The following is a 14,321-nucleotide window of genomic DNA, read 5'->3' on the forward strand; positions in this document are numbered from 1 at the left end:
ACGGTTAGGGTTAGGGTGAGAGGGTTCGGTTAAGTTTAGGGTTAGTGTGAGGGTTAGGGTTAGGGTTAGGGTGAGCTTTAGGGTTAGGGTTAGGTTGAGGTTTAGGGTTAGGGTAAGGATGAGGGTTAGGGTTAGGGTTACTGTGAGGGTTAGGATGAGGATTAGGGTTATGATTAGGGTTAGGGTGAGGGCTAGGATGAGGGTGAGGATAAGGGTTATTGTTAGGGTAAGGTTTAGGGTTAGGGTTAAGTTTAGGGTGAGGGTTAGGATGAGGGTTAGTGTTACGGTGAGGGTGAGGGTTAGGGTTGGGGTGAGGGTTAGGGTTAGGATTAGGGTTCATGTGAGGTTGAGGTTAAGGGTTAGAGTTAGAGTTAGGTGAGGCTGAGGGTGAGGGTTAGGGTTAGTGTTAGTGTTAGGTTTAGGGTGAGGGTTAGGGTGAGGCTGAGGATTGGGGTTAGGGTTAGAATTAGGATTAGGGTTAGGGTTAGGGTGAGAGTGAGGGTTAGGGTTAGGTTTATGGTTAGGCTTAGGTTTAGGCTGAGGGTGAGGGTGAGGGTGAGTGTTAGTGTTAGGTTGCGGGTTAGGGTTAGGGTTATGTGGAGGGTTAGAATGAGGGTTAGGGTTAGGATTAGGGTTAGGCTGATGGTTAGGGTGAGGTTGAGGTTTAGGGTTAGTGTTAGGGTGAGGTTTAGGGTTAGGCTTTTGTTTAGGGTGAGTGTGAGGTATAGGGTTAGAGTTAGAGTTAACATGAGGCTGAGGGTGAGGCTTAGGGTTAGGGTTAGGATTAGGATTAGGGTAAGGGTTAGGGTGAGTGTGAGGGTTAGTGTTAGGGTTAGGCTTATGGTTACACTGAGAGTAAGGGCGAGGATTAGGTTTAGGATTAGGGTTAGGGTGACCGTGAGTGTGTGTGTTAGGGTTAGGTTTATGTTTAGGCTAAGAGTTAGGCTAAGGGTGAGTTTGAGGGTGAGGGTTAGGGTTAGGGTGAGGTTTAGGGTTAGGGTGATCTTTAGGGTTAGTGTGAGTGTTAGTATTAGGGTTAGGTTTAGTGTTAGTGTGAGGGTAAATTTTAGGGTTAGGGTTAGGTTTATGATGAGGGTTATGGTTAGGGTGAGGTTTAGGGTTAGGATAATGTAAGGGTGAGGGCTAGGCTGAGGGTTAGGGTGAGGGTTAGGGTTAGGCTTAGAGTTAGGATGAGGGTTAGTGTTAGGGTTTGGGTTAGGGTGAGGGTGAGGCTGAGGATTAGGGTTATGTTTAGGTTTAGGTTTAGGGTTAGGTTTATGGTGAGTGTTAGTGTTAGGGTCAGTGTTAGGGTTAAAATGAGGGTTGGGGTTAGGCTTAGGTTTAGGTTTAGGCTTAGAGTTAGGGTGAGGGTTAGGATTAGAATTAGGTTTACGATTAGGGTTAGGGTGAGGGCTAGGGTGAAGGTGAGGATTAGGGTTAGTGTTAGGGTAAGGTTTAGGGTTAGGGATAGGGTTAGGTTTAGGGTTAGGATGAGGGTTAGGTTTAGGGTGAGGTTTAGGGTTAGGATTAGGATTAGGCTGAGTTTGAGTTTTAGCATTAGGGTTAGAGTTAGTGTTAGGCTTAGGTTTAGGATTAGGATTACTTTTATTGTTAGGTTTAGAGTTAGAGTTATGGTGAGGGTGAGGGTGAGGGTGAGTGTTAGGGTTAGTGTGAGGTTTAGGTTTAGGGTTAGGATTAGGGTTAGGGTGAGAGTGAGGTTTATGATGAGATTTAGATTTAGTTGGAAGATTAGGTAGAGGGTTAGGTTTAGGGTAAGTGTTAGGGTTAAGTTTAGGTTGAGGGTTAGATTGAGGTTTAGGGTTAGGGTTAGGGTTAGGATTAGAGTTAGGGTGAGGGTGAGTGTGAGGTTTAGGGTTAGGATTAGGCTTAGGCTTACGGTTAGGCTAAGGGTGAGGGTGGTGTTGAGGATTAGGGTTAGGGTTATGGTTAGGTTTAGGGTTAGGGTGAGGGTTAGTGTTAGGGTTAGGGTTAGAGTTAGGGTTAGGGTGAGGGTGACGTTTAGGGGTAGAGTTAGGGTTAGGGTGAGTGTTAGGTTTAGAGTGAGGGTTAGGGTGGGGTTGAGGTTAAGGGTAAATTTTAGGGTTAGGCTCAGCGTGAGGGTTACGGTAAGGGTGAGGGTTAAGGTAAGGTTGAGGGTTAGGGTTAGGGTGAGGGTTAGAGTAAGGTTTAGGGTGAGGGTGAGGGTTAGATTGAGGATTAGTGTTAGGTTTAGTGTGAAGTTTAGGGTGAGGATGACGGTTAGGGTTAGGGCGACGTCTAGGGAGAGGGTGAGGTTTAGGGTTAGTGTTAGGGTGTGGTGTAGGGTTAAGTAGATGGCTAGGGTTAGTGTGAGGTTTAGTGTTAAGGTTAGGGTTAGTGTTAGGGAAAGGGGAAGTGTTAGGGTGAGGGTTAGGGTTAGGTTGAGGGTTATGTTTAGGGTGAGGATGAGGGTTAGGGATAGGGTTATTGTTAGCGTTAGGGTTAGGGTTAAGGTTATGGTGAGGGTGAGTGTGAGGGACAGGTTTAGGGCTAGTATGAGGGTTAGGGATAGGGTTATGTTTAGGGTTAGGGTCAGGTTGAGGTTTAGTGTTAGAGTTAGGGTTAGGGTGAAGCTGAGTGTGAGGGTTAGGGTTAGGATTAATGTTAGGGGTAGGCTTAAGATGATGGTTAGGTTGAGGGAGAGGGTTAGGGTTAGGGTTAGGAATAGAATTTGGGTTAGTGTTAGGGTGAGTGTGAGGGTTAGGGTTAGGGTTAGGCTTAGGGTTTGATTTAGGTTTAGATTTAGCGTTAGGGTGATGGTGAAGGTTAGGGTTAGTTAGATTTAGGGTGAGGTTTAGGTTGAGGGTTAGGGTAAGGGTCAGTGTTAGGGTTATGGTTAGGGTGAGAGTTAGGGGGAGGGTTAGGCTTAGGATTAGGGTTAGGGATAGGATTAGGGTTAGCGTGAGGGTGAGTGTGTTTGTTAGGTTTAGGTTTAGTGTTAGTCTTAGGGTTAGGGTGAGGGTAAGGTTTAGGGTTAGAGTTTAGGGTGAGGGTTAGGGTGAGGGTGAGGGTTAGGGTTAGGTTTAGGATTAGGATTAGGGTTTTGGTTAGTGTGAGTGTGAGGGTTAGGTTTAGGTTTAGGGTTAGACTTAGGGTTCGGCTGAGGGTTAGGGTGAGGATTAGGGTTAGGATTAGGGTTAGGTTGAGGTTGAGTGTTAGCATTAGGGTTAGTGTTAGGGTTAGGTTTACCGTTAGGATTACTGTTATTGTTAGGGTTAGGGTTAGATTTATGGTGAGGGTGAGGGTGAGGGTGAGTGTTAGGGTTAGGGTGAGGTTTAGGGTTAGGGTTAGGATTGGGGTTAGGGTGAGGGTGAGTTTTATCGTTAGATTTAGTTTTAGTTGGAGTGTTAGGTCGAGGGTTAGAGTTAGGCTAAGTGTTAGGGTTAAGGTTAGGTTGAGGGTTAGGTTGAGATTTAGGGTTAGGGTTAGGGTTAGGGTTAGGATTAGGGATAGGGTGATTGTGAGTGTGAGGTTTAGGGTTAGAGTTAGGCTTAGGCTTAGGGTTAGGCTGAGGGTGAGGGTGGGGGTGAGGATTAGGGTTACAGTGATGGTTAGGGTTAGGGTAAGGGTAAGGGATTGTGTTAGGGTTAGGGTTAGAGTGAGGTTTAAGGTGAGGGTGAGGTTTAGGGGTAGATTATTGGTTAGGGTGACTGTTAGGATTAGAGTGAGGGTTAGGGTGGGGGTGACGGTAAGTGTAAATGTGATTGTTAGGCTGATGGTGAGGGTTAAGGTAAGGGTAAGGGTTAGGGTTAGTGTGAGGGTTAGGGTTAGGTTTAGGGTGAGGTTGAGGGTTAGATTTTGGATTAGTGTTATGGTTAGTGTGAAGTTTAGGGTGAGGATGAGGGTTAGGGTTAGGGCGAGGTCTAGGGAGAGGGTGAGGTTTAGGGTTAGTGTTAGGGTGAGGTTAAGGTTTACGTTGATGGTTAGGGTTAGTGTGAGGTTTAGTGTTAGGGTTAGTGTTAAGGTGAGGGTAAGTGCTAGGGTGAGGTTTAGGGGTAGGGTGAGGGTTATGTTTACAGTGAGGGTTAGGGTTAGGGTTATTGTTAGCGTTAAGGTTAGGGTTAAGGTTATGGTGAGGGTGAGGGTTAGCGTTAGGTCTTGGATGAGGTTTAGAGATAGGATTATGGTTAGGGTTTGGGTCAGGGTGAGGTTTAGTGTTAGAGTTAGGGTTAGGGTGAGGCTGAGGGTGAGGGTTAGTATTAATGTTAGGGTTAGGCTTAAGGTGAGGGTTAGGTTGAGGGTGTGGGTTAGGGTTTGGGTTAGTTGTACATTAGGTTTAGTGTTAGGGTGAGTGTGAGGGTTAGGGTTAAGTTTAGGGTTAGGCTTAGGATTGGGCTGAGGTTAAGGGTGAGGGTTGGGTTAGGATGCGGTTTAGGGTTAGGGTTAGGTTGAGTGTGAGTGTTAGGGTTAGGGTTAGGCTTAGGATTAGGCTGAGGGTGAGGGTGTGGTTTAGGGTTAGTGTTAGGGTGAGGTTTAGGGTTTGGGTTAGGGTTAGAGTTAGCTTTAGGGTGAGGGTGAGGTTTAGGGATAGAGTTAGGGTTAGGGTGAGATTTAGGTTGAGGGTTAATGTTTGGGTTAGTGTTAGGGTGAGAGTTAGAGGGAGGGTTAGGCTTAGGGTTAGGGCAGGGACAGCATCAGGGTTAGAGTGAGGGTGGGTGTGTGTGTTAGGTTTAGGTTTAGGGTTAGGCTTAGGGCTAGGCTGAGGATGAGGTTGAGGGTGAGGGTTAGGTTTAGGGGGAGGGTTAGGATGAGAGTTAGGGTTAGGATTAGGCTTAGGGTAAGGGCTAGGGTGAGTTTGAGGGTGAGGTTTAAGGTTAGGGTTAGTTTCAGGGTTAGGGTGAGGTTTAGGGTTAGAGTTAGGATTAGGGTGAGGCTGAGGGTGAGGGTTAGGATTAGGATTAGGGTTAGTGTTAGGTTTAGGGTTAAGTTTGGGGGAGGGTTAGGGTGAGGGTTAGGTTTAGGATTAGGATTAGGGTTTTGGTTAGTGTGAGTGTGAGGGTTAGGGTTAGGTTTAGGGTTAGGCTTAGGGTTAGGCTGAGGGTGAGGGTGAGTTTTAGATTGAGGATTAGGGTTAGGGTTAGTGTGAGGTTTATGGTGAGGATGAGGGTTAAGGTTAGGGTGAAGGCTAGGGTGAGGTGAGGGTTAGGGATAGTGTTAGTGTGAGGTTTAGGGTTAGGGTGAGTTTTAGGGTTAGTGTGAGGGTTATTATTAGGTTTAGGATTAGTGTTAGGGTGAGGGTAAGTTTTAGGGTGAGGTTTAGGTTTAGGGTGAGGGTTATGGATAGGGTGAGGGTTAGGGTTAGGATAAGTGTAAGGGTGATGTCTAGGCAGAGGGTTAGGGTGAGGGTTAGGGTTAGGTATGGGGTCAGTTTTAGGATTAAGGTTAGGGTGAGGGTGAATATGAGGGTTACGATTAAGGTTAGGGTTTGGCTTAGAGTTAGGATGAGGGTTAGGGTTAGGGTTTGGGTTAGGGTGAGGGTGATGCTGAAGATTAGGTTTAGGTTTAGGGTTAGGTTTATGGTGAGAGTTAGTGTCAGTGTTAGGGTTACAGTGAGGGTTGGGGTTAGGGTTAGGGTTAGGTTTAGGCTTAGAGTTAGGGTGAGGGTTAGGATGAGGATTAGGTTTACGATTAGGGTTAGAGTGAGGGCTAGGGTGAAGGTGATGGTTAGGGTTAGTGTTAGGGTAAGGTTTAGGGTTAGGGTGAGGTTTAGGGTGAGGGTAAGGATGAGGATAAGGGTTACGGTGAGGGTGAGGGTTAGGGTTAGGGTGAGGGTTAGGGTTAGGATTAGGGTTAGGGTGAGGTTGAGTGTTAGCATTAGGGTTAGGGTTAGGGTTAGGGTTAGGTTTAGGGTTTGTATTACTCTTATTGTTGGGGTTAGGGTTAGAGTTATGTTGAGGGTGAGGGTGAGTGTTAGGGTTAGGGTGAGCTTTAGGGTTACGGTTAGGATTAGGGTGAGGGTGAGGGTGAGGTTTATGGTTAGATTTAGGTTTAGTTGGAGGGTTAGGTCAAGGGTTAGTTTAGGTTAAGTGTTAGGGTTCAGGTTAGGTTGAGGGTTAGATTGAGGTTTAGGGTTACGGTTAGGGTTAGTTTTAAGATTAGGGTTAGGGTGAGGGTGAGTGTGAGGTTTCGGGTTAGGGTTAGGTTTAGGCTTAGTGTTAGGCTAATGGTGAGCATAGGCGTGAGGATTAGGGTTAGGGTGATGGTTAGGGTTAGGGTGAGGGTGAGGGTTAGTGTTAGGGATAGGGTTAGAGTTAGTGTGAGGGTTATGGTTAGGTTTTGGGTTAGGGTGAGGTTGAGGCTGAGGATTAGGGTTAGGTTTAGTGTTAGGTTTAGGTTTTGGTTAGTGTTAGGTACAGTGTTAGGGTTAGGGTAATGGTGAGGTTTAGGGTTAGGGTTAGGGTTAGGTTTAGGCTGAGGTTGAGCTTGGGGTTGAGGAATAGAGTTAGAGTTAGGGTAAGGCTTAGGGTTATGGTTATTGTTAGTGTTATGGTTAGGGTTAAGTTGGTGGTGAGGGTGAGGCTTAGGGTTATTTTTAGGGTTAGTGTTAGGGTGAGGTTTAGGGTTAGGGTTATAGGGAGGGTTAGGATGAGGTTTACGGTTAGGAATAGGGTTAGGGTGATTGCTAGGGTGAGGGTGAGGTTTAGGGTTAGGTTTAGGGTTATGTTTAGTGTTAGGGTTAGGATTAGGGTTAGGGTTATGGTGAGGATTAGGGTTAGGGTTAGGCTTAGGATTAGGCTGAAGGTGAGGTTGGGGGTGAGGATTAGAGTTAGGGTTAGGCTTAGGGTTAGGGTTAGGGTTATTGTTAGTGTTATGGTTAGGATTAAGTTTGCTGTGAGGGTGAGGCTGAGGATGAGGGTTATCGTTAGTGTTAGGGTTAGGGTTAGGGTTAGTGTTATTGTTAGGGTTACGGTTACAGTAATGGTGAGGTTGAATGCGAGGGTCAGGTTTAGGGTGAGGTTTAGGTTGAGGTTTAAGGTTAGGGTTAGTGTGAGGGTGAGGTTTAGGGTTAGGGTTAGGGTTAGGTGGAGGATTAGGCTGAGCTTTAGGGATAGGTTTAGTGTTAGGGTTAGGGTGAGGGTTAGGGTTAGGTTGAGGTTTAGGGATAGGGTTAGGTTTAGGATTAGGGTTAGGGTGAGGGTGAGTATGAGGGTTAGTGTGAGGGTTAGGCTTAGGCTTAGGGTAAGGCTGAGGGTGAGGGTGGGGGTGAGGATTAGGCTTAGGGGAATGGTTTGAGTTAGGTTTAGTGTTCTTGTTAGGGTTAGGGTTAGAATTATGGTGAGGGTGAGGGTGCGGGTGAGGGTTATGGTTATGGTTAGGGTGGGGTTTAGAGTTACGGTTAGGGTTAGGGTGAGGGTGAGGGTGAGGTTTAGGGTTAGATATAGGGTTAGGGGGAGGGTTAGGGTGAGGGTTAGGGTTAGGGTTAGTGTTAGGCTTAGGTTGAGGATGAGGGTGAGGCTGAGGGTGAGGCTTAGGGTTAGGGTTAGGGTTAGTGTTATTGTTAGGGTTACGGTTAGAGTAATGGTGAGGTTGAATGTAAGGGTCAGGTTTAGGGTGAGGTTTAGGTTGAGGTTTAGTGTTAGAGTTAGGGTGTGGTGAGGTTTATGGTTAGGTTTAGGGTTAGGCGGAGGATTAGGCTGAGGTTTAGGGATAGGTTTAGTGTTAGGGTTAGTGTGAGGGTGAGGGTTAGGTTGAGGTTTAGGGATAGGGTTAGGTTTAGGATTAGGTTTAGGGTGAGGGTGAGTATGAGGGTTAGTGTGAGAGTTAGGCTTAGGCTTAGGTTTAGGCTGAGGGTGAGTGTGGGGGTGAGGATTAGGCTTAGGGTAATGGTTCGAGTTAGGTTTAGTGTTCTTGTTAGGCTTAGGGTTAGAGTTACAGTGAGGGTGAGGGTGCGGGTGAATGTTATGGTTATACTTAGCATGAGGTTTAGGGTTAGGGTTAGGGTTAGGGTGAGGGTGAGGGTGAGGTTTAGGGTTAGATATAGAGTTATGGGGAGGGTTATGGTTGGGGTTAGAGTCAGTGTGAGGGTCAGTGTTAGGGTTAGTGTTAGTGTTAGGGTGAGGGTTATGGTTACTGTGAGGGTGAGGGTGAGTGTTAGGGTTAGGGTTAGGGATAGGGTGAGGTTTAGGGTTTGGGTTAGGGTCAGAGTTAGGGTTAGGGTGAGGGTTAGGTTGAGGTTTAGGGTAAGGGTTACTTTTAGGGATAGGGGTAGGGTGAGAGTTAGGGGGACGGTTAGGTTTAGGATTAGGATTAGGTTTAGAATGAGGGTGAGTGTGTGTGTTAGGTTTAGGCTTAGGGTTACACTGAGGGTGAGGTTAGGGTGAGAGTTAGGGTTAGGGGGAGGGTTAGAATGAAGATTAGGTTTAGGTTTAGGGTGAGGTTTAAGGTTAGGGTTAGGGTTAGGATTAGGGTGAGGGTGAGGTTTAGGGTTAGAGTTAGGGTTAGGGTGAGGCTGATGGTGAGGGTCAGGGTTAAGGTTAGTGTTAGGTTTAGGGTTAGGTGTAGGGTGAGGGTTAGTGTGAGGCTGAAGGTTAGGGTTAGTGGTAGGATTAGGATTAGGTTTAGCGTTACAGTGAATTTGAGGGTTAGGGTTAAGTTAGGGTTAGGCTTAGGGTTAGGCTGAGGGTGAAGGTGAGAATGAGGGTTAGGGCCAGGGTTAGGGTTAGGGGTAGTGTTAGGGTGAGGGTTAGGATGAGGGTTAGGATTAGGGTTAGGGTGAGGGCTAGGGTGAGGGTGAGGTTTAGGGTTAGGGTTAGGGTGAGCTTTAGGGTTGGGGTGATGGTTAGGGTTAGTGTGAGGGTTAGTGTTAGGGTTAGGGTTAGGTTAGGGTGAGGGTAAATGTTAGGGTGAGGGTTAGAGTTAGGGTGAGGGTTATGGTTACGTTGAGGGTTAGGGTTAGGTTTAGGGTTATTGTTAGGGTTAGGGTTACGGTTACGGTGAGGGTGAGGTTGAGGTTTAGGGATAGGGTTAGGATGAGGTTTAGGGTTAGGGTTAGAGTTTGGGTTAGGGTGAGAGTGAGGTTTACGTTTAGAGTTAGGGTTAGTGTTAGTGTTAGGGTTAGGGTGATGGTTAGGGTAAGGGTTAGGCTTAGGCTTAGGCTCAGGCTTAGGCTGAGCATGAGGGTGAGGGTTAGGGTTAGGGTTAGGATTAGGATTCGGGTAAGGGTTAGGGTGAGTGTGAGGGTTAGGGTTAGGGTTAGGGTTAGGCGTAGGGTTACACTGAGTTTGAGGGTGAAGGTGAGGGTTAGGGTTAGGATTAAGGTTAGGGTAAGGGTGAGTGTGTGTGTTAGGGATAGGTTTAGGGATAGGTTTAGGGTTATGCTGAGGTTGAGGTTGAGGGTGAGGGTTAGGGTTAGGGTGAGGGTTAGGGTAAGGGTTAGGGGGAGGTTTAGGAAGAGGGTTAGGTTTAGGATTAGTGTTAGGACAAGGGCTCGGTTGAGGGTGAGGTTTAGGGTTAGGATTAGGGTGAGGGTTAGGGTTAGGTTTAGGGTGAGAGTTATGGTTTGGGTTAAGTTTAGGGTTAGGGTGTGTGTTAGGGTAAGGGTTATGGTGAGGGTGAGTGTTAGGGTTAGGTTGAGGGTTAGGTTTCGTATTGGGTTAGGGTTAGGGTGTGGGTTAGGGTTAGTGTTATATTGAGGGTTAGGATGAGGGTTATGATTAGTGTTAGGGTGAGGGCTAGGGTGAGGTGATGTTTACAGTTAGGTTTAGGGTGAGGTTTAGCTTTTGGGTTAGGGTTAGGGTTAGGGTGAGATTTAGGGTTAGAGTTAGGGTTAGTGTTAGCGTTAGGGTTAGGGTGAGGGTTAGGGTTAGGCTTAGGCTTAGGCTTAGGCTTAGGCTTAGGCCGAGCATGCCTGTGAGTGTTAGGGATAGTGTTAGGGTGAGGTTAGGCTTAGATTTAGGCTTAGGCTTATGCTTAGGCCGAATAAGCATGTGAGTGTTAGGGTTAGGGTTAGGGTGAGAGTTAGGAGGAGCTTTAGGGTTAGGATTAGTGTTAGTGTGAGGGCTAGGATGAGGGTTATGGTGAGGGGTAGGGTTAGGGATAGGGTGAGGTTTAGGATTAGGTTTAGAGTGAGGGTGAGTGTGAATTTTAGGGTTAGTGTTAGGCTTAGAGTTAGGGTGAGGGTTAGGGTTAGGGTTTGGGTTAAGGTGAGGGTGAGGCTGAGGTTTAGGGTTAGTTTTAGGGTTAGGTTTAGGGTTAGTTTTAGTGTTAGGATTAGGGTTAGGTTTAGGGTGAGGGTTAGGGTGAGTGTGAGGTTTAGGGTTAGGCTTAGGCTTAGGGTTAGGCTAAAGGTGAGGGTGGGGGTGAGGATTAGGGCTAGGGTGGTGTTTTGGGTTAGGGTTAGGGTGAGGGTTAGTGTTAGGGATAGGGTTAGGGTTAGGGTTAGTAAGGGTGAGGGTGAGGTTGAGGGTTAGGGTTATGGTTAAGCGGAGGATTAGGCTGAGATTTAGGGATAGGTTTAGTGTTAGGGTTAAGGTGAGGGTGAGGGTTAGGTTGAGGTTTAGGGATAGGGTTAGGTTTAGGATTAGGGTTAGGGTGAGGGTGAGTATGAGGGTTAGTGTGAGGGTTAGGCTTAGGCTTAGGGTAAGGCTGAGGGTGAGCGTGGGTGTGAGGATTAGGCTTAGGGTAATGGTTCGAGTAAGGTTTAGTGTTCTTGTTAGGGTTAGGGTTAGAGTTACGGTGAGGGTGAGGGTGTGGGTGAGGGTTATGGTTATGGTTAGGGTGGGGTTTAGAGTTACGGTTAGGGTTAGGGTTAGGTTTAGGGTTAGGGTTAGTGTTAGACTTAGGTTGAGGATGAGGGTGAGGCTGAGGGTGAGGGTTAGGGTTAGGGTTAGGGTTAGTGTTATTGTTAGGGTTACGGTTAGAGTAATGGTGAGGTTGAATGTGAGGGTCAGGTTTAGGGTGAGGTTTAGGTTGAGGTTTAGGGTAAGGGTTAGGGTTAGGGTGAGGGTGAGGTTTAGTGTTAGGTTTAGGGTTAGGCGGATGATTAGGCTGAGGTTTAGATATATGTTTAGTGTTAGGTTTAGGGTGAGGGTGAGGGTTAGGTTGAGGTTTAGGGATAGGGTTAGGTTTAGGATTAGGGTTAGGGTGAGGGTGAGTATGAGGGTTAGTGTGAAGGTTAGGCTTAGGCTTAAGTTCAGGCTGAGGGTGAGGGTGGGGGTGAGGATTAGGCTTAGGGTAATTGTTCGAGTTAGGTTTAGTGTTCTTGTTAGGCTTAGGGTTAGAGTTACAGTGAGGGTGAGGGTGCGGGTGAGGGTTATGGTTATGGTTAGGGTGGGGTTTAGGGTTAGGGTTAGGGTTAGGGTGAGGGTGAGGGTGAGGTTTAGGGTTCGATATAGAGTTAGAGGGAGGGGTAGGGTTTTGGTTAGGATTAGTGTGAGGGTCAGTGTTAGGGTTAGGGTTAGTGTTAGGGTGAGGGTTATGGTTACTGTGACGGTGAGGTGAGGGTTAGTGTTAGGGTTAGAGATAGGGTGAGGTTTAGGGTTTGGGTTAGTGTCAGAGTTAGGGTTAGGCTGAGGGTGAGTTTTAGGTTTAGAGTTAGGGTTAGGGTGAGGGTTAGGTTGAGGGTTATGGTAAGGGTTACTTTTAGGGGTAGGGATAGGGTGAGAGTTAGGGGGAGGGTTAGGTTTAGAGATAGGATTAGGGGTAGAATGAGGGTGAGTGTGTGTCTTAGGTTTAGGTTTAGGGTTAGGCTTAGGGTTAGGCTGAGTTTGAGGTTAGGGTGAGGGTTAGGATTAGGGGGAGGGTTAGCATGAGGATTAGGTTTAGGTTTAGGGTGAGGTTTAATGTTGGGGTTAGGGTTAGGATTAGGGTGAGGGTGAGGTTTAGGGATAGATTTAGGGTTAGGGTGAGGCTGAGGATGGGGATTAGGGTTAGGGTTAGTGTTAGGCTTAGGTTTAGGGTTAGGCTTAGGGTTAGGCTGAGGGTTTGGTTTAGGGGGAGGGTTAGAATGAGGGTTAGGATTAGGGTTAGGGTGAGGGTGAGTGTGTGTGTTAGGGTTAGGTTTAGGTTTAGGTTAAGTGTTAGGCTAAAGGTGAGGTTGAGGTGAAAGTTTGGTTTAGGGTGAGGGTTAAGGTAAGGGTTATGGTGAGGGCTAGGATGAGGGTTAGGGTTAGGATTAGGGTTCGGGTAAGAGTGAGGGTGAGGGTTAGGGTTAGTGTTAGGGTGAGCGTTAGGATGAGGGTTAGGATTAGTGTTTGGGTGAGGGCTAGGGTGAGGGTGAGGTTTAGGGTTAGGGTGATGGTTAGGGTTAGTGTGAGGGTTAGTGGTAGGGTTAGCGTTAGGTTAGGGTGAGGGTAAATGTTAGGGTGAGGGTTAGAGTTAGGGTGAGGGTTATGGTTAGGTTGAGGGTTAAGGTTAGGTTTAGGGTTATTGTTAGGGTTAGGGTTACGGTGAGGGTGAGGGTGAGGGTTAGGATTAGGGTTAGGATGAGGTTTAGGGTTAGGGTTAGATTTAATGTTAGGTTGAGAATGAGGTTTTCGTTTAGAGTTAGGATTAGTGTTAGTGTTAGGGTTATGGTGATGGTTAGGGTTAGGCTTAGGCTTATGCTTAGGCTTAGGCTGAGCATGAGGTTGAGGTTAGGGTTAGGGTTAGGGTGAGGGTATGGGTTAGCATTAGGGTGAGGGTTAGAATGAGGTTTTGGGTTAGTATTAGGGTTAGGGTGAGGATTACGGTATGGGATAGGGTGAGGGTTAGGTTTAGGGAAAGCGTTAGGTTTAGTATTAGGGTTAGGGAGAGGGTGAGTGTGAGGGTTAGATTTGGGGTTAGGCTTAGGGTTAGGGTGAGGGTTAGAGTTAGGGTTTGGTTTAGGGTGAGGGTGAGGGTGAGGATTAGTGTTAGCTTTAGGTTTAATGTTAGGGTTAGATTTAGGGTTATGGTTAGGGTTACAGTGAGGGTTAGGGTTAGGGTTAGGGTTAGGTATAGGCTTAGGGTTAGGCTGAGGGTGAGGGTGGGGATGAGGATTGGGGTTAGGGTTAGGGTCAAATTTGCGTTGAGGGTGAGGCTGAGGGTGACGGTTATTGTTAGGGTTAGGATTAGGGTTAGGGTTAGGGTTAGAGTTACACTGAGGTTGAGGGTAATGGTGAGGTTTATGGTTAGGGTGAGGTTTACTGTGAGATTTAGGGTTAGATTTAGGTTTAGTGTGAGAGAGAGGTTTAGGGTTGGAGTTAGGGTTAGGGAGAGGTTGAGGATTAGGGTTAGTGGTAAGGTTAGGGTGAGGGTGAGGGTTAGGTTGAGGTTTAGGGATAGGGTTATGTTTCGGATTAGGGTTAGGGTGAGGGTGAGTATGAAATTTAGGGTGAGGGTTAGGCTTAGGGTTAGGCTGAGGGTGACTGTGGGGGTGAGGATTAGGGTGAGGGTGATGGTTCGGTTTAGGGTTAGTGTTATTTTTAGGGTTAGGGTTAGATTTACGGTGAGGGTGAGGGTGCGGGTGAAGATTACGGTTACAGTTAGGGTGGGCTTTAGGGTTAGGGTTAGGGTTAGGTTGAGGGTGAGTTTTAGGGTTAGAAATAGGGTTAGGGTGAGGGTTAGGGATAGGGTTAGTGTTAGGTTAGGGTGAGGGTAAGGGTTAAGTTGAGGTTTAGGTTTAGGGTTAGGGTAAGGTTTAGTGTGAGGGTTTGTGTTAGGGTTAGGGTTAGGGTTAGGTTGAGGGTAAGTGTTAGGGTGAGGGTTTGGTTTAGGGTGAGGGTTACGGTTAGGGTAAGGGTTAGGATTAGGGTTAGGTTTATTGATAGGGTTAGGTTTACGGTTACAGTTTTGGTGAGGGTGAGGGTGAGTGTTAGTGTTAGGTTTAGGTTTTGGGTTAGGTTGAGGGTTAGGTTTAGGGTTAGTGTAAGTGTTAGGGTTAGGTTGAGAGTTAGGCGGAGGGTTAGGGTTAGGGTTAGGTTTAAGGATAGGATTAGGGTTAGGTTGAGGGTGAGTGTGTGTTTTAGGGTTAGGTTTAGGGTTAGGCTTAGGGTTAGGCTGATGGTTTGGTTTAGGGGGAGGGTTAGAATGAGGGTTAGGATTAGGGTTTGGGTAAGGGCTAGGGTGAGGGTGAGGTTTAGGGTTAGGGTTAGGCTGAGGTTAAGGGTTAGGGTTAGGGTTAGGGTGAGGGTGAGGTTTAGGGTTAGAGGTAAGGTTAGGGTGAAGCTGAGGGTGAGTGTTAGGGTAACAGTTAGTGTTGGGTTTAAGGTTGGGTTAAGGGTGAGGGTTAGGGTGAGGGTGAGGGTTTCGGTTAGGATTAGGATTAGAATTAGTGTTAGGGTTAGGGTGAGTGTGAGGGTTAGGGTTAGGGTTACGCTTAGGGT

Source organism: Dipodomys merriami, unplaced genomic scaffold, assembly GCF_024711535.1.
Source record: "Dipodomys merriami isolate MVZ:Mamm:240054 unplaced genomic scaffold, mDipMer1.0.p SCAF_69, whole genome shotgun sequence".
Taxonomy (NCBI): domain Eukaryota; kingdom Metazoa; phylum Chordata; class Mammalia; order Rodentia; family Heteromyidae; genus Dipodomys; species Dipodomys merriami.